This window comes from Cygnus atratus, chromosome 4 (genome assembly GCF_013377495.2).
Source record: "Cygnus atratus isolate AKBS03 ecotype Queensland, Australia chromosome 4, CAtr_DNAZoo_HiC_assembly, whole genome shotgun sequence".
Lineage (NCBI taxonomy): Eukaryota > Metazoa > Chordata > Aves > Anseriformes > Anatidae > Cygnus > Cygnus atratus.
Window position 1 is genome coordinate 30,134,411 of NC_066365.1, and position 27,498 is coordinate 30,161,908.

At 37.6% G+C, this 27,498-nt stretch overlaps 1 protein-coding gene across 1 annotated transcript in view; it reads right to left on the reverse strand.

The window, feature by feature from the left end:
* Positions 1-9,896, reverse strand: part of RXFP1 (relaxin family peptide receptor 1) — a 34,986-nt gene extending 25,090 nt beyond the window's left edge. The window contains exon 1 of the mRNA XM_035554526.2: positions 9,799-9,896. The gene's annotated coding sequence lies outside the window, so the exon portion shown is untranslated. The remainder of the gene's footprint in view (positions 1-9,798) is intronic.
* Between the last annotated feature and the right edge of the window lie 17,602 nt (positions 9,897-27,498).

Below are 27,498 nucleotides of genomic sequence, written 5' to 3' on the forward strand. Positions count from 1 at the left end.
TGACCTCAGCCGCTCCTCATATGTCTTCCCCTCTAGGCCCTTCACCATCTTCGTCACCCTCCTCTGGACACTCTCCAACAGTTTAATGTCCTTTTTGTACTGTGGTGCCCAGAACTGCACACAGTACTCGAGGTGAGGCCGCACCAGCGCAGAGTAGAGCGGGACAATCCCTTCCCTCGACCGACTAGCAATGCCGTGCTTGATGCACCCCAGGATATGGTTGGCCCTCCTGGCTGCCAGGGCACACTGCTGGCTCATATTCAACTTGCTGTCAACCACAACCCCAGACCCCTCTCTGCGGGGCTGCTCTCCAGCGTCTCGTCGCCCAGTCTGTACATATAGCCAGGGTTGCCCTGTCCCAGGTGCAGGACCCGGCACTTGCTTTTGTTAAACTTCATGTGGTTGGTGATTGCTCAGCTCTCCAATCTGTCCAGATCTCTCTGCAAGGCCTTTCCACCCTCATCCGAGCCCACAACTCCTCCAAGTTTGGTGTCGTCGGCAAATTTGCTCAAAACACCTTCTAGTCCTACATCCAAATCATTTATAAAAACATTGAAGAGGACTGGCCCTAAAAGGGAGCCTTGAGGGACCCCACTAGTGACCATCCGCCAGCCAGACGTGGCCCCATTTACCACAACCCTTTGAGCCTTGCCCGTCAGCCAATTGCTCACCCATCGTATGATGTTTTTGTTTAGCTGTATGCTGGACATTTTGTCCAGTAGGATCCTATGGGAAACCATGTCAAAAGCTTTGCTGAAGTCCAAAAAGATCACATCAGCTGGTTTCCCTTGATCGACTAGATGGGTGATCTTATCATAAAAGGAAATCAAATTTGTTAGGCAGGACCTACCCCTCATGAACCCATGTTGGCTGGGACCAACGACTGCATTGTCTCCCAGGTGCGCTTCAATAACTTCAAGGATCATCCTCTCCATAATTTTACTAGGCACTAACATGAGACTGACAGGCCTGTAATTGCTAGGGTCTTCTTTCTTACCCTTCTTGAAATTGGCACAACATTTGACAGCTTCCAATCCAATGGGACCTCTCCAGATTCCCAAGATCGCTGAAAAATAATTGAGAGAGGTCCTGCGATGACGTCAGCCAGCTCTTTAAGCACCCTGGGATGAATCCCATCCAGACCCATGGACTTGTATGGATCCAGGTCTTCCTTGTATCTAATCTAAATCTCCCCTCTTTTAGATTAAAGCCATTACCCCTTGTCCTATCCCTACACTCCCTGACCAAGAGTCCCTCCCCAGCATTCCTGTAGGCCCCCTTTAGGTACTGGAAGGCTGCTGGAAGGTCTCCCCAGAACCTTCTCTCCTCCAGGCTGAGCAACCCCAACTCCCTCAGCCTGTCTTCATAGGAGGGGTGCTCCAACCCTCTGATCATCCTCGTGGCCCTCCTGTGGAGCTGCTGTAACTGGTCCATGTCCTTGTGCTGGGGGCCCTGAGCTGAACGGAGCACTCCAGGTGGGGTCTCACACAAGTGGAGTAGAGGGGGAACAATCCCCTCCCTCACCCTGCTGGCTAAGGTGCTTTTGGCTTTCTGAACTGCAAGCCCACATTGATGACTCCTGTTGAGCTTCTCATCAACCAACACCCCCCGGGTCCTTCTCTCAAACCATTGTCCATCCAGCCTGTATTTGTGTTTGGGATTGTCCTGACACAAGTGCAGGACTTTGCACTTCGTCTAGTTGAACCTCATTAGATTCAGACAGGCCTATCTCTCAAGCCTGCCAAGGTCGCTCTGGATGGCATCCCTTCCCTGCAACATGTCAACAGCTCTATTATATACAACTCTTGTATTATATACAACTACATATATGAAACATTTCCACGTGAGGCTCAAAAATTTGATCTGTTGCCAAGTATATGATACCTTCTGAAGATGCTGCTGACCTCCAAGTGTTTTCTTTTTGCTTTATAAACAGAATTTACAATCTAGGGCTCAAACATGAATTTTGTCTCATAGAATTAAGAAGTGAGATTTAAATGTAGGTACAATAGAAAAAAAATACCATGCCATGAAAACATGAGACTAAGTATATGATCATTCATTATTAGCTTTAATTTGAAAAATAGACTTGTCAAGCTTGCCTGCAATGTTTTGAGGCAAAAATGGGAAACTTATGCTCTCTGAAATTTCCTATCCCTTACGAGCAATCTTGTAATATTAAAACATATATCTTTTGCATAGATGGTTTCAAACATCCCGTACAAATTTAGATTTCTGCTATGGAAATGTAGAATATGATTTAACAAATCTCTAGCACTGCAATAATTCTATAAAACTTCAAAGGTCAAATTCTATAAACCTTCAAAGAAACACATACGAAAACATTATGACAACTATACAGAATTTTATTACTTTCATCCTGTTGAATTTTATAGGCCCTTTTTAAAGGAGGTAGTATAACTTATTTAACAAGGCAACCAGTCACCTGCTGATTGCATTGTCCCCAGTAACAGGTGAGACCTGTACTTTTTAGAGGCAAATATGTGCCAGACTTCAAACAGCTTGCTGCCCCAGTTCTTTCTGAAATTCACATTTGTGACTTCCATTGTATATGCAGCCTATGAGCTACAGAGACCTTAACGAACATCTATAAGTGAACTTTCGATCTGGGGAGCTGAATGCTGCCTTTTGTTCTGAGACCTCTTAGGCCTGGGAGCAAAACAATGGTAAGTGCATTTAGCCAGTGAAGAACTCCTCCGGAGAGTCACAAAACATCTTAAATTAAATCTGCATGCCTGTTCTTGCTTCACTGGACTGGAAAAATGTGGCTATGACACTGTGATTAAAAAACAAATACACACGTACTACAATCACCGCCTAACTGCCAAAAAAACAGTTTTGCAGAACTATCAGCAAAATGGTCCAGAAGCCAAATTTCTTAACAGTGAGGAAACTTGTGCTCTCAAAATAGCTCAGGCTACTTTGCTCTATTAAGTACTACATAATTAAAGACCCTGCTAGTGAAAAAAAGATAAAACACCATAGCATGGTGTTCTTTCTATTCCCTTCCTTTCTATTCTTGCTAGTAAGTTATAGTCAGAAATGCGATAGTAGCTGATGCTTTTCTAATGCCCCATTCATGATGTAAAGATCCAGTCTACAGAGGTGCAAATGATTAGGCACAATGCATGCAGAGTTTTAAGTGGATATGATTGCTGAAGTGTTTGTATTTTTAACATTTTTTACTTTAAAATATTTTTTATTCTACTTGTGGTATTCGCACATAACCATTTAGTCTAGAGATTTGCTAGTAATAAATTAAGAGTCCATTTCAACAACCAGTTTCAAGATGGAATATAAGAACTATTCAGTAGTGTGAAACAACAGTAAACCTAATTTTAAGCAAAGGATAAAGCATATCCACTCTATTACAAATTAAGTCTAAGAGAAAAATTAAGGCATTTATTTATGAGAGTTATGTATCACAGACTACATGGGAAGATACTGTATTTTATATCTGCTGTTTCTGTGACAGGTTGCAGATCGCTATCTAGACTTCATCCCATTTAGAGAAAAAAATCACTGCTAGAACAGCATTTCCAAAAATCTTATCCAGTGCTATTTAGAAAAGCTAGCACGTGAGTCACACATTTTTTTGAAACATCTGAGCTTTTTATTAGTTTCCTAATTTAGGTAAGTTATGAATCTTTGCTCACTGATGTCAGTGGTCAGTGGGAGCCTTTCCATTGATTTTAGTGGAGTCAGTCCAGATCACTTCTCACCAGGCTGAGCCTTATTTCATAAGACATGTTGTGATCAAAAGCCCAGGAGGTATGACTGAAGGTTTTATGTTGGTCTTATTGTTTGCATTTTAAATTTAGAACAGAACATCGTAAATCCAATAACTACATAGATTTAGACTGCATGTTTGGGCATTATCAAACCCTAATGGAAGTTAGGAAAAAGTTGTAAATCTGAAAGTGGAAGGACTATTTATAAAGGTATGAGTGCACCTGTATTTTGTATTCAAGGGATTTTCAGAGCCTGTAATTACAGGACGCTGACGCATAGTGCTAAATGTATCTGAGACAAACCAGTAGGGCTTCCTCTTAGACTTCAAAAAATATCATAACACGTGCTTTCAACTTGCCCAGGTAGAATGTAACATTCAGAGTTTCCTCTGAAAGGAGAAAAGCTCAGTACCTTTTGAGATCTGATTACATTTCTATATTTCTCCATGTACAGTTTTGTACCAAACTAAATTCAAGCACTGGTGGCTGGTTTAGGAACAAGAAAACTGAGGTAAGCTGCATGGTTATTATTTACTGTAAGGCTTCTCAACTTATTCCATTCACTGGCTTCATATTAGTAAAACAACTAGTTTACATGTATGACGAGCAAATCAGGCTGATTATGGGGGGAATATTATGGTCAACTGCAACAAAGATCTCAGAAGATCACACAGGAGGAACAGATTTTCAGTCCTACAATTATTTAAAATTTAACTGCATTGATAATTTTTGCAGCACTTTATAATTAACATGATATGAGTACAGAATGATAACTGACCTAGTGATGTATCTAGAGCAGATGATTACGCAGAAGTTATTAGTCTGATAACATTACACTTTTATCACTACATAATGATGTAGTAGGAATATTTATTCAGAGAAAGCTGACTCTTATCTAGGGTAGAAGTTTGCTCATTCAGCCCTCTAAGTGCACAGAAGACTAATGAATTTATATATATATATATATATATATGAAGTGCTTAAATATGTTTCTAAATGTAAATACTTAATTGGGGAGCAGATTAAGGAAAAAAATGTCTGAAGATACTCAGAGTTTGTATTTTGAAAACAAATATCCATAGGTGATTACTGGCAACTTTACTTGTCTTCTGTCCAAAGTTATAGAGTACATTTATGTTATGATTTAACTTTTCATATGTTTTTGCAACTTGTCATGTCAGAAATTGTTCATATAAACAAACGTGGACTCAGTGAAAACTACATCACAAATGCTGTTCTGTTATTTTTTTTTTGTATTAAACAACTGCTGTTTTTATCTGCTGTTGTTGGTTTTGCTTAGCTTATCATTAAGTATCACTCTCAGACCAGAGATTTAAAAATGCTTCTCTCTCCGAATAAGTACTGGGGAATATGTAATATGGCACTTTTAATATGCCATTGAACTTCAAAGAGCTTTGCCCAGAGCTAGGTTAGGGTACATTAGCAGTAACATTGCAGCAAAGTCCTCAGTGTGAGAAATACTTTTTATTCTACCTGTTTTAGGAACAATCCACTTAGCAATGTTACCAAAGTATTAGCTGAGCAGAATTGGTGATTATGCCTAGTATTTATTCTTCCTAATTATTTAAAAAAGCAGTGAAAATTAAAAAAAAAAATCAAGTAGCCACAAAACCAAATATTACAGCTATAAATAGGAACAGCTCTCACCTTGAAAATTAGGCTGAAGCCATTACATTTGAAATCAAACATAGTCTCAGTGGGACAAATACTCTCAAACTCATGCTGCTTTGCCAACTTGAGCTTTAGTTAAGCTTGGGCACAGAGGATGCTGGAATTGCTACCTTTTTTCCACAGTTTAGGTTTTGCTACAAAAATAACCCCAAGTGAAATGTGATAAAGGCTGAACTGGTAGACATCACACTTGGCCATTTTATGAAGAACTCAATGCTTCAGAAAGGATTAGTATGGGGTGGAAGTGCAGAGAACAGTTTACTGCCACATTCAGCCTTAGAAAGGAAAACTCCTCAAGGCCATAAGCTTTTATGAGGAATGATAAAACTTTAAATAAATCATTTTTATTTAAAAATATATTTATGGCAAATTTGCAGAGCCTCCCGCTTTGACTTGATGGACTATGTTTTCAATTTCAAAAGCTAAGATTATATTTTCCATGCATGTTTAAGGTTATCTAGCGATAGTTTGAAAAGAACCTCTCATCACTTGGGGCATGATAAATTGCTACTCTCCTCTTATTGCTGTTTACTATATTGCCTCAAGCTCTTTCCCATCAGAATATCACACATATTATTTTATTGGCTGGAAATCCAACTGGGTGAAAAAGGCATATGAATTTTCAAACACAAGTGGCTTCGTTCTACTGTAACCTATTGGCTACAGTTCCCCCCTTTCCAGAAGGGGTGGGAAGTGGAAGAAATGGTGAAGTTGACCTGGCCAGTAGGCTATCCATACCCTGAGGTTAAGCCCTACCATAGCAGTCTCAGATCTGTTTCTGACTCTGCCTACAATCCTAATTTCATGTCACATCTCTTCTCTGTACCTGGGTTGAACATGAACTGCAATTACTGCACATCTGAAAACATCTATCAATGAGGAATCAGTTTAGTTTCAAATATTTATTATCACGTTTTACTGTTATGGGGTATGCAGTGCATGAACCAGGACTAATATTGCAAATCTCAAAGATTACAACAATAAATATCATTATAGGAATGAAGTGGGGACCTACAGAACTTTACTCAAGAAAAGAGGAAATGGACAGGATTGCTACAAGATAATTGGAATATTTAGTGAAATCTTTACTTTTTTCAAATGTCTGTGGTATGCATTCAACGTATCCATCTAGGGCACAGAGTATGTCAGTGTATAATTCATTCATTGCATAATGAGGATCAAACAAATAATAATGAGCAGTAATCCAGTAGGTTACTGGGCAGATTGTAAACCGTGTTGCTGATTAACCATATTGGATGTGGAGCTCTAAAATTCCAAGTTAAGTAATTAATTTGCAAGACAAGAATACTGAGACAGCTTTTGAATCACATTGTAATTGCCAGCCATAGAAGAAGAAACTATGCCTTTTTCTTTTTGTTGCAATGACATTTAAAGACTTTTACAAAGCAACTCTCTCTCGGAAGATCTAAGTGTGCTTTTCATGCTAGTTGCTTGTCTGCTTCTTTAATACACTGATATTTCTTAAAAGTGCTATTTCAGTAATTGCTGTTGCTATTAATATTCAGCACACTTTGAGGCTACTATTGAACAGCTGGACTTTGGATTTTCTTATGTTCAGAGTACCTGTTTTTTCAAACAATTGTACTTTTTTTTTTTCAATAGCAGTATTATGATTTTCAAAAGAAGTGATTTTTTTTCCTTTTCTTTTTCATCAGTATTGTCCTCTCCATCACAGAAAAGACTACTGTTCATAATTTTTTTGCTTTGTGTCTCCTTATTTTATAATACTGGTCTAAGATACATGCAAGTCTTCACTATAATATTTTTCTGTAGGCTTAAGATAGTGCTTTATCATTAATGAAGACATCATTAGTGAAGTGGTTGTTGTAGCCAGCCTTACTTGAGACACACACATATATATATTTGTATATATACAAATAATTTTTGAATACCTTTGGGCGTCCATACTGATTTTTTTCCATCCCCACATATGCTGTGTTGAATGTTGTAGACTGGCCACCTCAAAGCTCTTATTCAGATTTATGCAAGATGGAAGTGTACAAGAATTTAAAAGTTGAGCTACTTAATTAGAGTACCTTGTGGATAAGATTACAATTTCCAATGATGCTGCATAGAACAATTACTTCACTGGAATAATTTAATTTTGAATTGCTTTTCTGTAACCAGGAGCAATGACTTCAACTGAAAACTAGTTGCAAATTAAAAAAAAAAAAGGTTAGAAAGAACCAGATATTACTCCTGGCGTAGGGCAGGCATACTAAAATGGTCCTGGGAAATGGCAGCAGAAAAATAGCTGCTTAGTTTCTTTGTCTTGGGAGCTAGTCAGGGGACTTCCTTTCTTGGATTTTAAGATGAATGGTTACTAAACAGAGACCTATCCCCCAAAGATTTCCACATGTACTGCAGTGTAGGAGTGCTACAAACACCTTAACAGAACATTTAGTATTCTCAGGCAATGTAGTGACTCTTCCCTTACAAAAATAATAAAATTTGACTGCTACACCAGTTTTTGAGAAAACAATACTGCTGAATATGACCTTGATGCATTACACAAGGCATGCATTTCTAAATGAGAATATGGGTTCAAGATACAAGAATAACACTAATAGCATAGATTTCTCAGGGAGTCAATGCAATGACTCTTCATTTTTCATTATTTAGGCTTTCAGAAATTGTCTCATTCTTGAACTACTATACTCAGAATTGGATTCAATATTGCAGCCGAATTGTCTTGCAGGCTCTGCTGTCCTGTATATCCCATATAACTGTGTCTATCCTAATCCCCACTTGATCAAGCTGTACACTTTCAGCAAGTCCTTGCACAGCAGACTTTCTGGTACTATAAAGAAATGGAACGTGCATAAACTAACTGTTTAAGAGGTGACTTATGCACAGAAGAATAAAAGAACAAGAACCAATTTTGTTAGGATTTTGATTATTGGCGATGAAAAGTATGTTTAAGGTAGAAGGAAGTGACATAAAACTAGAGAAAGCTGCAGGTCCATTACACGGGATTAGAATTAAAAGCACATTTGCATGAAGTAATGTGCTAGAATTTGATAGGCTTAAGAATATGTGCCCACACACAACAACAATCAGCTCCAAAAATACGCAATGAGAACAAGTGACACTATTTCCAAAATCCCATTGATTTTGCTGAGATAGTTAATGAAAAATACCTTTACCACATTTTGTTTCTAACTCTATCTTTCTGAAAATTTCTTTTAGTATATATATCTTTGAAGTTTCACTTCATCTTTTTTTTTTCATTTTTCTTTTGTTGGCTCCATGCACAGTTCTGATGGCAGTGTGCCTGGCTGAAGCAGACAGACAGTTCACCTGCTTCGCTCTGTGGAGATGGAGGCAGGGTGTGTGGTAGAGCACTGTACATCTGGCTGCCCTCCACTGCTACAGGCAAGCTACTCAGGAATAGGAAGTCTGGTTTCCCCATCTGCCAGGGATGAGAACTTCTGGAGAGTAGCTCTGAAAGCATCCAGGCTGTTATTAAGTTGACAAGAAGATGTGCTAGGGCTGCTTTTCTCTCCCTGCAGCCATAGCTCACAACCAAATCGCTAAGCTCTCACAAAACACACAAAAGCATTTCCCAGACTATCCCTGGCCTGTGCTACCCTCCAAACAGTGTCCAGCCACTGCATGAGAGATGCTGTTCAGCACAGACTAAAGTTGTGTCCAGGCCATGCTCACAAATAAACAGCATGGCAAGTGCCTATGCAGAGCCCATGCCCTGACTCTGCTCAGTTTGCAGCTGAGGTAAAGCCCATGAACCAAGCCGGGTTCATGGCTACCATCCGGCAGGGCCAGGAGTGACACGGGCAGGCAGCAGTGGCCTGTTTGTGTGCATTTCCTCAGATTTCATCATTTCCAAAACACAAAGCCTGGTAGCAGTGTAACTTGCAGAACACACACAATCACGGTTTTGTTTTTCCCCCTGCATTAGGACATGAAAGCTTTTTGGCAAACCTTGAAAATTCTTCTAAATTACTCTTCCCAGACAGCTTTAAGTTCTGTCAAGCATAACAAACTCTGTCAGCTCGTATGTCCACCTTTCCTCAGCAGGGATCTTTGCTAGATCACATGCACACATATGTACAAATCAAAACAATACATCCAAGTAAGTTCAAAGCACGGATAAAATTGGATAAACTTACATAAGATGCAAACAAAAAATGTGGTCCTTTCTTCCTAGGAAATGGCTAGTTGGGTGGCTTTATCAGCTAAAGCAAATACCTGCTATATCCTCTGCAATGCATGTAACTTTCTTATTGCTAATACTCTGCAGACCCCCAGTTGATATGAACAGTGTATGGGTTTCAGTGACTGTCAGAAACAAAGTAAAGTCTTAACCACGTACCACAGTTGTCTTCATCAGCATGATTCCCACAGTCATCCTCACCATTACAGTGAAGTTGTTGGGGCAAGCACTTGGTGATATTGCCACATGGAAAATAGCCCAGAGGGCAGGTGGCACCGCCTCCAGAAACATGATCTTCCAAGGAGTCACAAATGACTAAACAGATACAGAAAGAATATGCTTACTTCACGATATGCTCTTAATATATAAAGATTGTTGGGATTATGCTTTTATAAATACTCATTTGCATTGAATGTGAATATCAAGTGATAAATACATATTAGTTCTTTGGACATGCAATTACAAGAGTATATTAAGTACTGTTAACTTGGCAAGAAACATTTATATCTTAAGTTAATTAATATTTGCTTTGATATAAAGCAACCAGGTAATTCCTCCCCACGCATCCTAGTAATAAGATGGAAGTGCTAATCATACAAGAGAAATGACCTAAGGCCACTATTTAAACGGATAGCTTTGCTTTGCACTAGAAATTAATTTATTATAGCGATAAGCCAGATAAGTTATGTAGATATGGATTATATTAATTTGTGCTGAAATTTCAGCCCCAGATAGATAAGTCCTTTTTATACAAAGTCAAAATTATATATTTTAAAATGTATTCTAATTTTAAAGCAATTACTGGATGGAGACTGATCAAGGATCAAAGCACAAGGAAAGTAAGCTCAAATCTGTGACATAGCTTTGTTGAAGAACGACTAAGGATTCTTCTGGTCCCCCATTCCTCTGCTCTCTGTACTCCAGCAGCTTCAGCTCCTCACATCTGCAGACACATGATGCCTTACCAGTCCCTTCAGTGCAACCGAAGGACAAATTCTGCTGCCACCAACATTTTTTTTCCATGATAAGCACAGTTGGTCTACAAGCTGCTTTTGTAATGGTTTGCAGAGTGTCACCTTGAATTTCCTAATGTACAAGATCAACCTCTTTCCATGAGCATTCGATGGAGAGGGTTTGAAATTGCTCTAGAATGCAATTGGTTAAGTTTCCAATATATTGGAAAGAGAGAAAAGCATCATCAGCCCACAATGTTACCTAGTGCTCTTCCAGCTTCCAGACCTTCAGCAACCCTAACCACTGAAGTACCATTCTGCAAAGGTTTGCTATTTAAATTTTGAAGTACTTTCAAAAAATAAAATAAAACCAGAGTGTCATTATAGTTAACTTTTGACTTAGTGGATGCTGTAACAAAGGACTCAAGTTCCATACAAATTATATTTTAAGTTCCATTGCTATCTTAGAGCACTTGAAACACTCTATACAAACTTCACCAGCTGTGATGGGATGCTTGTTTCAGAAGTGGCAATATACTGTTTGAACATGCAACTGTTTTTCCAGGCTATTTTCGTAAGACAAAATATGAATCTTTTATGGAACTTTTTCAGTTTAACAAGGAAGGTGTTATTGTACAACATCCAATTTTAGTCCTCATTTTTCTCCTAAGCTAAGGGAATCACCTGAAAATAAATTAAGTACTTCAAATTCATAAGGAATCTCTTCTGGAAGAACTTTCAACTGTTAAGCCCTTGACAATGTTTACAACTGTTGAAAACTGAAACGCAAGAGCAGTAGCAGGAGGAAATTCTGAGATAAATATTTTGTTATTCACATATGCACAGAGTTGTCTTTGCTATTAGAAGCGTCCTGCATTGAAAGCCCTATATTCCAGATAACAATCACTGTAAGGTTTTTGAAATTTGAATGATTTTGCTTTTATGCATCACTCTATAACTTATGTAATGGCTTAAATGTTTTAGGAATTATGCTTTGGGTCCCTCTCCCTCCTATACACAGGTACCTTAAAATAAGGCTATATTCTAATCCCAGCATGAATTCATTACGCATTGTTCCCTGCAGTTCTGTGCTCATATTCATAATGTTTTGTTTAACTTTTTCCACACAACAATAATTAGCAAAAAAATTTATGTTGATATAATGATATAATATTAAGCACATGTGGTACTTAGTGCCTAAAGTCTCATGCTGGCAAAGGATAAAAATCACAGACAACTGAGGCTCGCTTCAGTGCAGTTATCTGTCACAATTTGAGCAATTGAGATACCTGGTTAGAAACACCAACATGGAAAAAACAAATGGAAATGGAAAACAAAACAAAACAACCTTCTACATTTTGTCAAGTTTTCTTCACTACACACTGGAGACATTGGGACTGAGCTGAACATTGCACTTACAGGGGTTGATGTCTATACAGTTTAAATTGCAAATAATGGCATTTATCTTCTCACAGCAGCATTCAATGGACTTCATAGGGTTTTCTAGAAAGTATTATTTAGTTAAATGGTATTAATTCCTGAATGAATTAATGAATATTTTCTGTCACAGTTCAAAAATAATTATTTGTGAAAGAGTAAACACAGTAAGGGATTGTGTAATTTTATGAATTCTCTGGAAATGCATAACCTTATGACACCGATTCTGAATCTCTGGATCACTTGTTTTGTGCTACAGAGGATTACTCTGGCATGTAAATATCTGACTAGGAAGGAAGATATCAAGACATCAACACTTAACAGCATCATCCAAGTTTAACTATTGAAAGTACTGGTCTTTGTCCACTGACTTGTTAACATCATTTTGTTTATGCAAAAAAAGACAGAAGTTTGAGCCCTGCAGATCACAGCAGATTTATGAATGGAAAACCCCCAAGCCTCTGAGGAAATATTTGGCAAACTTGACAAAGGTAGGGAGGAGGTAAGAAAGTAAAATCCACTGTAAAATGCTAGACAATATTCAAATGTTTATCTTTTGGATTAGGGAAACTTAAACAGTGTTTTATATGTAAGTAAAATAAAGATAGCACGGCAACAACAGCAACAAAAAAATCTATGCTTTTTATTTTGCACATACAGACTGTTCTGACACTGGAGTTTATCATGTCAAGATGATCTATCATACCGTCTTTATCATTCAATATTAAAGGTGTCAACCTTACTACCTGTTACTCATTTTCCAATCCGAGAAAATTGAACCACTCTTCCGATAGCTTATTGACCTGTCTTTTTAGCTGCTAAACTTCCCAATAGAACAGCTCTAAAATTATTGATTAAAGATTATTTCAGCATGTCACTAGCTATCTGAGTGTTAAATCAGAAAAAAAAAAAGGAAAGTTATTTTGTGCTCCTTTTATTAACCCATATGTCTCTACTAAATATGTGTATCAGGCTTCAAAGGTACCCCTAATGTTTTATGTGTTCTCATTCACATCCAGGATAGAACATCTCGGCTTTGCTTCTTACAGCCAAACGAGCACTGTAAAAGCATGTGACCCCCTATAACACAAAAGAAGTACCATCAGCAAAGCATATAAAAAATTAACTTGGCTTAAAAATATAAAAAAAATCTGTTTTATAACGAGCAATTTTGGTATAATATTGTGATCTTCCACTGCTGACAGAGAAGGACTGGTGTCCTTCAGAAGGATGGCAAACTGTGTGGCAGACAGACAGATACAGGAAGATAAAAATTTTTAAATGTGTATAAAGAATTTAGCTACAAAAGTAAAAGGTAGATAAAAAGAGGAACTCAGGACAAATTTGTTTAGGCCTCAATAGTGAGGATGAAAAGTATACATCTGTGGCTGACCTGATTACATCAAAAAGATTGCTTTTACAGATATTCCAAGAAAATAATATATATATATCATATATCCTACGTAAAACCACCTCTTGCTCTCCCAGTGACATAGAGATAATTTCACATATTTCAGCATTTTTTTTCTCAGAATGATCAGAGTAAATATTAAAATATTTGCAATGTTCCTAGAACAAATGGAAAAGATAGGTGAAGTGGTATCAATACAAATGGCAAAACCAGAAACAACCTGTCAAGATGCTTGCCGTCTCTTTACAGGATAATGTTCCAGAGACTAGTGCATGTTCATGATCCTGCAAATCCAAATCTGTTTCTGACTGTCGTGTACTTTGCAGTCTCCCTCCCTGCCCCCAGTCCCAATTCTTCTCAAACTTTAATAAAGAAAACAAGAGAACATGTCATGCACCTTTTAAGCTAGTCCAGACCTGCTGTTTTGAGGCACTTATTGCTAAGGCACTCATCCATGACCTTTCCTTTACCTTGAAGAACGCAGATAACTCTTCTGTTGGTCTTGAAAACATGAGACTAATTTAACACTGCCGAAGTTTTCCTTTTTTAAAAGGAATAAGCCAAAGCTGGCTTGTCATCTAGTTAAGATGACAAAACTGTCTCCTCTAGAGATGCAGAATCACTGAGGAAAGAACACAACAGCCCCTCTTTAAGATCTTAAGATCAAAGAAACCAAGAAGAGAACATATTTGGGAAAGAACAAGATATTCTCAGGAGAACACAGCTTTCCTTCAAAATGAATTGATCCATCTAGCTCACTATTTCTGTGCATTCTTTAAAAAAACAAAACTACATGAACTCTTGGAAATAGGTAGTGGGTCACAAATGGTATTTGAGAAGCCAAGTAAGAGATGTGCACTAGAAGTAGTAGTTAGCGCAATCACTCGTAGCTTCCACAAAAAAAGGGAATGTGACTTGGTCATGGAAAAAAGACTGGGCTGATTGGACAGAACAGTTAAACTAATGAAAGCAGCGTGACTCACTGCTTGGTACTTGCTAGTCACATGAGTCTCAGTTGTGTTACTAGAGGTTCAAATAAGGGCATATCATGATAGCAGGAAAATATTTCTATATTTTCCAAAATTATAATCAACTGAAGACCCACTGTCAGGAGTCCAAAATGACTCTTAAATGCTATCAGCCAAGTTAGCTAATATGTTTGTCTTCACTTGGAATAAATTATCAGTTTGAAAGTGTGGAGGGTGAGGAAATCCAACTATTTTTAAAAAGTTTGAAAAGATTACAAGGACTGACAAATGATCATGGTGCTGAAGAATACACCCTGTACTTACTATCATGGAAAGTTATTTTACTAGGGCTACAAAAGCCCTAGTTTTTCACAGCCTAATGTAAATTTATCAAATGGGGAGGCTTTTTTCCCCCCATAACCTATTTATCTGTTACTAGTACTGTACTTCTATACCCAATGGCAAATGGGCTAGAGCAAGGGAAATCTGAACATTTGAAATGGCTGCTTTGAAACAGAATATTTCCTTTGTCTTAAACAGAAGAGTCAACAAAGAAAATGTTAAAGTTGAAATTGATTTTGCCTGTCATTTTTGTTCTAGCCTGGGCACTTCAAGATGACAGGAGATTAAAAAAATTCTTTTCTGCTGAAAGTTATTTGAAGGGCCCATGAACTGGCTTTCAAAAACCTTTAGTGTGATATAGAGGAGGAGAGCTCATAGGACTGTAACCTTTATTTTCAAAGATAAGTCATCAGAATAAGGTTATAAAACAGGTTTATAACTGAGTTCCTTTAGTTTGAAAAAGGGGTAATTGATAATTGATGAAGAATAATAATGACAAGTTGTTGACCAAACAGAAGCATTTGAATTGCTATATGACAGGAAAAAAGATACAAGAAGATCTTACAAAGACAATAGATTTTTTTTTTTTTAATGAACTGTTCTCTGAATTTATTCTCTGAATTTTCATCACAATAACATCTAGAAGTAGATCATATCTAATTAATTATTTTTTTCCAAATTATTCAGCTTCTTCCTATTAAACAAGAAATTGTTTGGATCAATTTATGACAAAGACCAAGATGAAGTTAGTCCAGTTTCAGGATAAAGGATGAAATTAACATTTTTATGCTTTTACTTAACTTACTACAGCTTTCTCAGCGGAATGCATCTTTTTCAGCATCTAATTTTAAAGAGGTATCAACTTTGGGAGAGAATTTTTCAGGAAAACGTTACTAGTGATTTCTGTCACTGTGTGATGGGAATCCTATCCTATTAAAATTCTAGCTATTAACATAAAAAATCAGTAAGTAATTATTAAAAACAGATTATATTTTCATATAAGACTAAAAAACAGTTTACTCACTTGAACGCTGTTTTAATATATGCATTTGGAGTAACTTCCTTGGGCAAAAATTGTTGACTAATACATGCCTTGTTCTAGTGATGATAGATACTTTAACATTAATACTGGAGGCAAAACATCCGTGGCTTAAAAGATTTCAACATCTGTACAAGATCTCCACTGGAATATTAATCAAACTGTTATCATTATGTTGCCTTCTCCTTAATTTACTCCTCTTCCCCTTTGCTAATTGTTCAGTCCTGATGTCTATAATTTATTCAGAATCTCAAATGGTTGCAACAATTTCATTTCTAAAACCCTAGTCGTTTTTTTATATTTTGTCTACTGCTACCAGAATTACATTTTTCAGTTGTATTGCAGTCCATTTATGTTTACTTGACCATATCAGATGTCATTCTAGGAATGTGCAGTACTTGAATTACACACACATAAGTTAACAACTAACTGTACAAAACATTTGCTTTCACTAAACACAGTATAGAACAAAGGAGTTTAGCAGAAAAGATGCATATACTATGACTGCCTATTTTGCATGCTGATCCAGTCATTATCTTGGATTTTAATTTCATATTGTATCTTTACATCTTGCTGTGTATTTCAGAATGCCTTCATTTCAAGAGCAGCCTCCAAAGCTGCACAAAATTTGCACTATCTTTTGCAAATATAGACTCCAATCTCATAGCAACATTACTGAAGCTAGTTATCAATTATGCCACGGCTAATTCAGTCTAATTAATCCAGCTATAGCACTGGAAGATCCTCTTTGTCGAACCGCCAGATAAATCAGCTTCAGGGCCAGAAACTGCAAGCAGAGCAATTCAGGCTGGTCACATGGCACCTTGCCAGAGGATTTGGCTCTACACCTTTTATTAATTTGTCTTTTTGTTCTGCTTACAGAGAACTTAGAACAAAAAGACTCTAATGCACAGAAAAGAGCTTAAAAAGCTGCTATTATCTGAAAAAGCCCCAAAACGTAGTATAATGAATTTTAACTGGAAACTCAAATTTTGTAAGGCATTCCCAGAGGATGAAGGCTCAGCACAATGTCTGACACAGACACAAATTAACGTGCGGAGACAAGCCTCTCTGTCACCCCCCTTTCCCTCCTCTTCTCCCTGAATACACAGAATTGAAATGATGTCTGACTATTATTTTGGTAAACAATGAGTTTTCTGGTTTTTGACATTGTTTCCAAGGTAGGCTTTCATTTGCCCTACTGGTTTTGTTTGTTTGTTTGGTTTTGTTTGGTTGTTTCTTTTTGCATTGGTATAATTCCTGTGGTGTCACTAATTTCTGTTTCACAGTAGTGCAGTATCAAGTGTGGACAGATGAAACACTAGGGTTTTCTTTGCGTGGCTTTAGGCCTAGAACAAAAATGAAGGTACCAGTGTAAGTGTACTAAATATATTGCACCAGGTAGCACCATCCCTCCTGAAAGACCCAGAAAGGCATTAGGTAGCCATCAGACACAAGTCCCCTCTCAGAGACTGATTCTGTCTCACAGCCACCGTGGAGCAGATTTGGGTTGGTTCTGCAAGGCCCAAAATCTATTTCAAATAATCACTTTTTTCCTCCTTTGCAACACCTTATTTATGAGTTTAAACACTTACATTAAAAATAAATAAATACATTCTCTAGGCTTTGCACCAGGAATAGTGTTTTTGATACTCTGTAATACCAGGAAAAAAAGCTTCTTATTTAGCAGCATTTTTCCTAACTCCTACCATGCCTAATGGTATGCTAATGAAGTTTTTTTTGTTTATCTCAGCAATCACATAATTTGAAATGTACTTTAGCCAAGAGGATCAAGAACACTTGGTTATCAATAAATTAGTGTCCCTCAAGCAACAATCTCTCATGACATCTGAATAACCAGCACTCCGAATTTAAATACCTAATGACAGTGATGAGGGATTCCTGGAGAGAAGTTCACTTCAGATGTGTTGCTTTGCATAAATTAACCTGATCAGCCATAAGTGATTGTAAAGTAAGCAAAAGTGAAATACTGATTAGTGGAAACCAAACCATTCAAATTAACAAATAACAGATGTTTGTAATAGAGCTGCTAAGTTTCCATAAAGAAAAGGCAGCTTTAGTTGATTTTCATGAAACACCGTTATGTACAGGGGAGAAAATTTTGTACATGGGTGCACCCATGCATGCACAGAAGAAAGAAGAAAACTAGATGAAGAAAAAGTACTCATAGTGAAGTCCTAAGAGAAAGCTGCAAGAAAAAAAGTGAATGAAATCAGTAATGCGATGAACAGGGGATTTACTTGCTGATACTCTAATTGTACAGTGGTCTGAGAATCCATTATTTGAAAATGAGCAGAAGAGCAAAGAATTATGTGACCGTCATTAACTGCTCCTCATAACAGAAAACAATCTACAAGGTCTTAATGTTTTGCCTAATGTCTTAGGTCAAAATGGGAAAAATTGTCTTCGTTGTTTTTTTTTCCCCCTCCAACTGAAAATTGTGACTTAGCTGTAACTTCTTGTCCACATTTGGTACGTTTTTTTGATAGAAAAAAAAAAAGAAGAAGAAAAAGACTGGCATAATGAATACCTTGCCATATTGGTAAAAGAGAAAAAAATTGAGGACAGCCAGCCTTACTTTGGACTAAAGGAAAGAACCTGAGGAAGGGTGGTAGGAGATTTTATTTTCTCTTTCTCCATCTCCTACAGTTCTTTAGTCCCTTATTTTTCTACAGCGGCTTGAACCAGGAAAGCTGCACATCAGCCACACTTTCAGAAGTCACAACACTTTTTGTCTTCTCTCAGGTAATACAAACTGAAACAAATCTTTTTAAAATAGAGTTAGTAATTCTGGTAAGATTCAGGTAAGCTTTCCCTATCTAGAACTCCAGAGAGTGAGAGGAAAAAAGAATGTTTTGGGAATCTTATCCAAAGTATTTAAAATATGAAACATAGTCTGTTTTTTTCATTCCTTGTGCCTTTAAGAAAAGCTGAAAGGATTTTTATGATAGCTCTTACAATGGATTTAAGCCAGCATAACTTAAAGTGAAGCTCTGAAGCATACTTAAGACTAATTTTGTAACAATAAAAACATATTCTTTCTTGGTGAGCCCAAGACAGGATTATCTGATATACTTTATTTATTCAAATACTTTTGTTACTAATAACAATTTATAACTATTAAGAATTCAAATTTAATATAGAAATACAAGTTCAGATTTAGGAGGTTGCTATAAATCTATGTGATCCCATCCTCCTAAAGTGTTATAAAATGCAATTCTTTTTTGTTCTATTTCTGAAGTAAAACAAATTGAAAATACTTTAGGGAATTTGCCTTTCATGGGTTCATGTTATTACTTTGAGAAAAATAAGTTTGGGGACACTGTGCTTCAGTAAATGAATTCCTGGATTCCAGCTCATGAATATTTGGTTCAATTTAAAGAAATCACCCAATGTCTACTATATTTTTATTATGAGTAAACATCATTTACCACTATTAATTGTGACGCTCCAGTTAAAGTGCTATAAATCAGAAGTTATCTCAAGCTCATAGGGTTTCTTACTGTTAAAGTGAATAGTGTTAGCTAGCTCACCAGTGATCAGAGACATCTGGCTTATTTCTTCTTTTGCAGACTCTAAAAATGTGCATGCAGATTAAGATTTCAAGATGAACCTTTAGATTATATAAAATCATTAATGTAAATAGAACATTAGCAGCACATAGGTGTAAGTTACATGGATATTAATTGTTCACAATGAAGTTAGAAAAGATAATGAGCAACTGCACCGAGAAGTCTGTCTCCATTGTAGATGCAGTTTGGCAAAACAATATATTTGCATGGGCTTCTGATGGATGTAGCCCCCACACTGTCTCTACCTCCATTCTCTCGACCCCAGTCCAACTGAATCAACACATTATGAAGCCCTTTCCTGACACTGAATGTTTTCTCATTGTCAACACACATGAAAGCACGCTCTGGGAAAGAGCTTAAATTAGAGCAGTACTACCGTCGCCCACCTCTAGCATGGCACAGGAGGCAGGAGACAGGGCTGGGAGGAGGAGAGGCTTGCTCAGACCATGATCTGCTCCACCACCCTAATCCCAACACACCTTTCTGTCAGGTCTCTGTTCACATCTGACATGCCTGCTTGGAGGGCAGGCTTTCTGGGGCATGGCATTCAGAAGGGTGCCTGCAAAAAGGCATCCCTGGTCTCAGCAGGGATTTTAGCACACAAGCACAATAGCTGTATCACACCATTAGATAGGGGACTGAGAAGGCAGAGTATTGCAACACAGAGTTTGCCAAAGGCTTTCTGTAGCTAAATGCTTTGACAGACATCTTAAATCACAGGCAACAGGATATGAAAGGATATTTATCATGTAAAATCAATGCATCTGTATATAGGATTACTTTTATTGTTTATCATGTTAAGGACAGTGACATGTACTTTAAAAAAAACAAACAGAAAACAAACAAACAAAACTGGAAGACCTTAAGTGCATTTGACCCTATACTATTATCTGTAGCCTATCCAGTGAAAGCATTAAATATTTTTAATTCCCAATGCTTCCCTATATACAATATACAGAATATTGCTGGACATATCTGGAGAATAAATGTTAAAATGGAAAATTTTTATTATGATACATTATTTCAATGAAGATTTAATTCCTAAAAGGATTTTTTGTTTCACTAGAGATCTCAATCCAGCCACATTTATGTTTTATAGGTTGAATATGGCAGTTGTATCAGTAACAGTATATTTGTAACTTACAAGATCACATTCCAGTACTTAAAATAGTTTTTGACAGGACTCACTAGTAAGGTCAAATCCTTTGTAGCTGTATCGTATTTAAAAATATCTTTTATATTTTCCAAAGCTGGAGATCCACAGAAACAAGAACTATTTCTCTGTGTGAGAAGCCAACCTGGCTAGAAAGTGATGTGAAACCAGTGAATATGTATGTGATTTAAAAAGAAAAAGAACTAAAACAAAAATCAAACAGTGAAAAAACCTAAGAAATGTCTAGATGGGCATGCTAGAGAAATCATCAGCTATTAATAAAAAAAATAAATTCTGAAATGTATCAGGAAAGGAAAAACCTCACATGACTTGTAAGCCTTAGGAGTGCAGAAAATCCAAACTGTTCAATACCCATTTCTGCCATGTAGTTGGAAAGAAGGAAGAGGTTGTATTCTTTCTGCATGATGTTGAAAATCTGTACCAAAGATAAAGCAGGATTTCTAAGTGAAAATACTTTCAAACCAGACATAGGAGGGATTTGAAAGGAATTAGTTGAGAAACACTTTAAAACTAATTTTGTTATATAACAAGTTTTGAAATCTGAAGAAAATACCAAGAGACTAGAGGCTTGTAGTGTTATTTGAATACAAGCAAGGTCTCTGCAAATCAGTGTCTATAGTTCCTAGGTAAAACTTCATAACAGTTCATTCATGTCTTACCATGGAACTGGAGACAAGAAAACAACGTGACGAAGTGTACTTTCATGATAGAAGAGCCTTCCTGACTAAACTTCTAAAAATGCAATCATCTTTGTCAACTGTATTGCTATTAATTTTCCCAGACTAGTCAAGATGTTTATCCTACAATCACATGGCTTTTAGATTCATTGAGGTAGTCCTTTCCCTTTTCAAGTCCCCACAGATTGCTTTAGATTACAGTTTAGGTTAAGGCGTTCTTACTCAGGTGGGGAGCTGAGACATTGGCATACGTATGGCAAATGTTTCCGCTAATTTTAGGTTTCTGAATCAGCTTCATAGATTACTTAAAGCACAGCTTTCACAGATTTCAGTGGCAGCTGTGAAACGATCACTGCTACATCAGGATTATCAAGATGACAGCTAGAAAACCTGACATATAATTATTTTCCTTTTAAGAAGCATTTAGAGCATCCCTGTTGGGAGTAAGAAACAGGAAGAGAAATCAGTTTTCCACAGCAGAGCTCAGTTGCCTTCATCACATGGACATCATTTTATAATCTCCAGCCTCATTCCCAATTTACCTTTCTTTTCTGCCACAAGTTAACATGGTCACACAGACAGCATAATTCACCACACATTTCTCACTCATTCTTCAAGTGCAGTCCATGGAGCACAAATTCTTGGGGAGCTACAGCATGAAGAAAATGTACTACGTGCACATAGGCGAAATTAAGTTTAGGAATCAAGATGAACGATGCCAACACTGAGTTTGTAAAATTAATAATGTTATTTGATGTAGGTAATGTCCTGGGTTCTTAAAGAGGAAATCAGTTTTCCTCCCACATTTCATAACATGACACCACGCTGCACCACTAGTTCAGAACATTTAGCTCTACGGACCTGAAAGCATTAATTATCAACCCCTGAGCAGAGGTGTTATGCAGGAGGTAGAGACATTTTGCAACGAGACAGTAAGCAATGTGATAATTCTAAGCTTCCTTCCAGGCTTTGTAGCGGAGCAGAGAGACTCCACCAAGCACAGCTCCTTTTTCCACTCAGCCTCTGACCTTATTCTTCAGGCACTCTAGTCTCCTCTCTGAGCTCCTTGTCTTTTCCTTTAATTAATTCACTGTTCCCTGCTGGCTCCCTTTTACACTGCCCTTTCCCTCAGCCTCTACCATCTCAGACTTACAGCCTTTCTGATTTCCATTTTCCCTTTCTAAGTAGTGTTAGCTTTTCCCTTCACCTCTCTGCTCCCTTGTCTCACCTCCCTCTCCCTTTAGCCTCTACTTTAAGTCTCCTCACTCAGTCCTTCCCAATACATTTTCATCTTTTCTGTCACAACCAGAATGACTTCCTGATCCTCTCAGCTTCGTACAACCCCACCACCTTGAACAAGTCATTTCAAAGTCTGATTTGATGGCTTAAAAGAATAGGGCACACAGCACTGCCAGGACACCCCTCCGATCACTGGCGGCAGTTTCTCTGATGAGCTTCACGCTGGCCTCTAGCATTAAGGCAAATTATTGGAGAAGCTTCATTTTTACATGATGGCAAGTAGGCTTGAATAGGCTCCTCCCCTCTAGTGAGGATGGCCTGTAAGAGCACTGTCTCTCAGTGATTTTGTGGGGGAATACCGCAGAAGCCCTTATTATTTTAAGAAAAGGGATTTTCTACTGCAATCACTAAAGAAAGGGAATATTTTCAGAAATTTTAAGTTCTGAGTGGTTACAAAGCAACAGAGAAAGTACCTGTGGACATAAAAAGATTTGGTATCATTGTTCATACTGTGCAGATGGTGCACTGACAATTTGCTTTGCACAGAAAATTGCTATATTCATATTTGGGCTTTGCTTAGCAAGCACAGAACACTTGAATTTCTGATAACAGAGGTACAGAAATCTTTATAGTAGGCATGCCATTTCTCTAAGTTCTGTACAGAAAGTTAAAGGTACACTTTGGTGCAAGATTATTCCCTTCCCCAACAAATTTCAAACACCTGATTCAAAGCAAAAGGTATGATATTTGCTTAGCACAGGATTTCTGGAAGCACTCAACACAGGTGAAGTACCAATTCCTCTTGAAAAATTCGAGTGATTTTAGTAAAGTTTTACACAAATGTCTTTTTTTCTCAAGGTGGAAAAAAAGTCCTTGCTGCACGTTAAATTTCAGAGCACATGATTAAAGCCTGGTAGAGTCACTATAAGGAGTTAAGACAGGTTGGCAAGTTGGGTAGCCCTGCGTGTTATAAATGGAGAGGTGCAAGTAGCCTTGCCCACACAGCAGTTGCAGGCAGACCAGCCTGTGCAGATGACAATGCTGTAACTTTCAGAGCTTCACTTCGTCACTGCATAGACTAATTGAAACTAGGGGAAATTTTGCTCAGGAAATCTTGTTTTCATCCCTGATTTTCTGTAAAGACATTAATTTGTGTTATACACATCGATATATGAGAAGCACATTTTTCTTCTAATCACAGGGAGGCCAGCTGGATTAATGCCCAAGTTAAGTGAAAGTAAAGAGAAATTAACCAAAAATCATTATTACACAATGATTATTAGAGCTTGTACAATGGCTAAAGTAACTTCACTTTCCTATTTACAAATCTAGAAGCGGTCATAAAATTTGTTACAAAAGATGTAAACGAGAGCACGATCATAAACATGCACTTCTCCAGAAGACTTGGGATGGTCTCTGTCCCGCGTTTGACAGAAAGTATTTGGTATAAGAGGCCCTGGCCTTGAAAACAGCTGTCATGTGCATGAAGCACAAAAAAGGCTAACAACTTTCAGATGGTTTTAATAAAGGTTTCCTTGTCATTTTGAAATGAGGGTAAGGAAAGGGAAAATAAATAAAAAAGGAAGAACATAGAGAGGAGGTGGAGGGAGAGTTGTAGGCACAAGCAGAAATAGGATTGGAAAACTTCAGGTAGGAGCACAGAGCACACAGACAGGTTTAGAATAGTAACGATCTCTTCTGCAATTCACTTTGAATAGTTTAGTTTCAAATACTAGTGTTCCATTTTAATGTTCAATTTAAATACTAATGTTTAATCCTAAATACTATTTTTCAATTTTTCTTAATGAATTGTTTGAAGGTCAGTTAACAGCCAAAGTCTAGGAGGACAAAATAGCTTTTGTCTCCAGAAGGTTAATCAAAGTGACTCTAAAGACAGGCACCTGCACTATGGTGGTTGAGGTGATTACAGCTGATTATTTTACTAACAGGGAAGATGTGGCAGCACCCAGCACGGGGCCAGCCACGTGCCTAAGCAGCCCGCTAGCTTTGCAAGTGGGGCGAACACTCTGGCAGGGTGCAGTGCAATGCTGCCAGAACCTGACCCTGAAATTTGCTTTTTACCATGGTAAAATTGATGCTGTTGCACCATTGAAGAGTGTGGTACAGATGCTGCTTTGTTTTCAAAGAAAATCCTCGATGTGGTATAGTACAGTCCACATAGGACTCTACTTCATGCAGGCACTTACCAAGAGTTGCTGGTATATAAAAAGCTACATTTCCACTAGTTGTTTGCCTTTTAAAATTATTTTTTCTCTTTTTTTTTTTTTATGAGGAACATAAATTTTTCATCTATAAAGATTTAATGAGGAACTTAAAGGTGTAGGATAAGATAAAACAGTTATTGAAATTATTTGGGTGCAACTGTAACTGCTGAATGGGAAGTTAAGCAGATGTTAATGGCTATGGGGATGTCAGGCAACAGAAACTTTTGTAGGACAGTTCTTTCTCATTTGACTGATTTAGGAGCATCTCTGAATTGTGGAAATAAATAAATAAATAAATCTCTGCAGCTGAGCTTCTGGCAGCCCATAAACTACAAATTCAAATTCCAAGCACAGCTATACTTGCTTCAGGAGTGTTTGTTTTAATATCAGTTAAAGACTTGAGCAAAGTTTAAATCCATTGTGCGGATGAAATCAGCTGACTTGTAAATGTGGTTACAGTTTGAATTGCTGGCCAAAACTGTGGAAGGCAGCAAAGCTGTGAGCTGTGCTTTGAGCAAGCTCAGGAGAAGTGGCACTAAGCAGGAAGTAATTTTGGTGCAAAACAGAGCACTAGCAGGCAGCAGGGTCTCCAGGCATGCACACTCTTTAATTTGTGACTGCACTGCTTCTCTCTTTCCAACAAACCTAGATGAGCCATGCAGTTTTCTTCTGTGATTATAGTACTCTATAAATGAAGAGCAAATAAATACCTAAAAACATAATGGCCATCATAACTACAATACTGGAAGGCCTGTAGTCATTCACAGCCCTCACATGCAGTCCTATTTTGCAATATGTTTTGATGTATTTTGATAGGTTTTTTAAATTCTACAGCCGAGATGAATTTAACACAGCAGAAATTATGCCTACGATAATTTGCACATCTTGTATAAATGTCTCAACATTTTCCTGTTTTGATAAAGAAACGGTAATGTGAAAGGCTTAATTTGTTTGAAATTCTTTAGCTTTTATTCTGCATACCTTGAAGTGCTACCTTTAAATTTTGGATTACTGCTCATGGATAGCACAGCTGCATATGAAGCCATACTTTGCTTACAGGCTTGTTAAGATCTCATTATCATTGCCTGCTTAATTCCAAATACATTCATATCACCGTTTTTTTTTTTTCATGCTTGCAGCTAGCATATTATGTATTCTTCCAAAACATAATAGAACTGCTTAGAATTTTCCCACAAATTTAACTGAGCCTTGCAACCATCAATATAACTGCAAGTGGGGCTCTATTTCCCACTCATAATGAGGGCAATGTCCCTTATAAATCTTATGTTACATGGCATAGTATGTACAGGTAAACAGAAACGGGTTTAATTTAAAAGCAACGGAGAGTCAGTCATTGTTCAATACAAAAGAAGGTGGCAGAATTCAACCTTACATTGTTAGCTACCCCTTGGAAAAAATCAACAAATTTGTTAATTTCAGTTACAAATTTACTAAACCATTACTTAAGTATCTAAGTAGTGCAACAACAAGCAAATTTAAGTATACAAATGACAACTAAAGGAAATGATAACCATCAAAAATCCAACATGTAGATCTGTATCAGCAGCTGCACAGGATCAGCCTTACCCAAGTATAAAGCAGCACCTACAAGGGGGGTACTCAGTTGGAATGAGGAAAACACTATTAAAGCAAACACAAGGTCAGGTGAAACTCCCACCATACTGAAGTGGTCTGCATCTGAAGGAAAACTGAAATTTTATTTGGTCTACTTCCTGCATACTACACTGCTTATCAGTGCTTAATCAGATGGTAAAAGAAATCCTGCTACCTGAACACAATCTACTTTGCAAGAACTACCAATTCTAGTAGCATTGCACAGTATCACTACAAACTGCTGGATGAAGTCTAAAATGTAGATTTCAAGGCATCTGAAATGAGTTGGTTCTATAGGTACCTTCATTAAATATTTACACCAAGTATTTATGCAGTTTAAACTGTTTCTTATTTTTGAATTTCAGCTCATAACTATTAATAGCAATTCTCAAAGCAACAAATACAAAAATATTTGATCCTTACATGCAGCTAGTAACCCTGAGAGACTGCATTACACTTAGATTTTATCAAAGAATAATCGCCATGAGCAACTGTAAAATAACACGGGGATATTATAGTTTAAAAAAGCTACTACTAAAGTTTATTAGCTATATTCTGTGCAATGTTCAAAGAAAAAAGCCAGGTGTACTTACCCTTTGTTCCAATAAGCAAGAATATATAGAAGCAGTAGTCAGATGTCATATCTGTCCCTCAGCAATTTAATGAATAAAGTCAATAAACGGCGTCCCTTAAATTGCACCCCAGCCAGTGAGCTGCTGGTGCGCTCTGCCTCTGACAGTCTTCAGCAGTGCATGAAGCAAGCTCCCTTCTCTCTCCTGGCTTCCTTGCTTGCTCTCCTTTGCACTAGGTCTCCTTCTCTCCCCCCTCCCTGGCACACAGACACAAACCCCGCAGCAGAGATCGGGGAGAAAGTTTCAGGGGGCACCCCAGCTCCTCGGGCTCTTTACATGCTGTGGTCTGCTCTGTCTGGTGGCAGGCAAGGGCTGGGCTGTGTGCATGGACACAGGTCCACCCTAGGGAAAGCTGCTGCTGTACAAAACACAACCAGATCCAGAGAATTGTCATCAATAGTCCCTTTTTTTTTTTTTTTTTTTTTTTTAAAGTTGCAATACTTCAAGAGGCTCAAGAAGTACGATTTTATTTAGGCAAATCTGTTTGAAGCTAAACATTTTGTACAGTTTAGATAAAAGCTGGTGGTTTCTCAAGTAAGGGGAAGTGAAATTTAT